We start from the raw sequence: 1,039 nt of genomic DNA on the forward strand, positions 1-1,039 counted from the left end.
ACATGAGTGGCACGGGTGGGGGACATTATTTGTGGAAATGAAAATGTCAAATGGAATTTTCGCACTGTAAACACTGTATATATTTATTACTTGGACAGGGGCCACAGAGTGGCACGGGTGGGGGACTGTTTGGTGAAATTTGACAAATGTAAAAAAATTGTACTGAAAAAACATGTATAGTCTCCGAAAATGTCGGATGAATTTTGTTTGTTTGAATGGTTCAGGAATTGTATATATTTATCAATTGATTAAAGTCTATTTTGAAATTAAAAAAAAAAAAGGTGGTTCTCCCAGGACGAGGCTATCCCATTGCACTTCAGGTGTGCTGACGCCTGCGATGCCCCCAAATGCGGGATACTCGACTGCAAAATTTGTGGTAGTGGGGGACTGCGTTCGCTCTCTCCCTTGATTTAAAAATGAAAAATAGAGTTAATGCACACAAACCCCATATATGCCCGAAAGTGTAGTATCTGTTTTTATCAGGATGAGCATTAGGGGTAAAAGAGAACATCTGTTCTTATTAGAACAGTGAAAGGGGCTATCTGTTCTTGTTAGAACAGTCCATGGCCAAAGATCTTAGAGCAGAGCAAGATGGGCTACTCCTGTGAAATACAATGGGCTGACGTGTAGTACGCTACGGAGGGGGGATCCTGGGCATTTTTCCCCGCCCATTTTAGTAACCGGAGCCTACCTGACCCGACCCGACTCGCAGTGTAATCAATGTTGCGGGGCAACAGTTTGTGTGTGTGATATAGGGTTAGATTCATAATTCCGTCAGTTCATACTTCTTGTCAAGAATAAAATTTGACTCCTGTGATTGTCTTTTTTTAATGTTTTTTAAATCATTTATTTTTAAATGGCTCACGAGCAGTGTTTGAGTTAATTTTGTAGTAACCGGAACCGACCCGACTTGCAGGGTAATTGACATTGCGGGGGAAGTTTTTGTGTGTGATATAGGGTTAGATTCATAATTCTGTTAGTTAATAATTCTGTTAATTCTTGTTAAAGAATAAAATGTTTATAAACACGCATACATAAA

At 39.7% G+C, this 1,039-nt stretch overlaps 1 pseudogene; it reads left to right on the top strand.

Annotated features, from left to right (window-relative positions):
• Positions 1–270: 270 nt before the first annotated feature.
• Positions 271–408, top strand: LOC129694471 (U1 spliceosomal RNA; annotated as a pseudogene).
• Positions 409–1,039: the final 631 nt, after the last annotated feature.

Source organism: Leucoraja erinacea, unplaced genomic scaffold, assembly GCF_028641065.1.
Source record: "Leucoraja erinacea ecotype New England unplaced genomic scaffold, Leri_hhj_1 Leri_680S, whole genome shotgun sequence".
NCBI classification, from domain to species: domain Eukaryota; kingdom Metazoa; phylum Chordata; class Chondrichthyes; order Rajiformes; family Rajidae; genus Leucoraja; species Leucoraja erinaceus.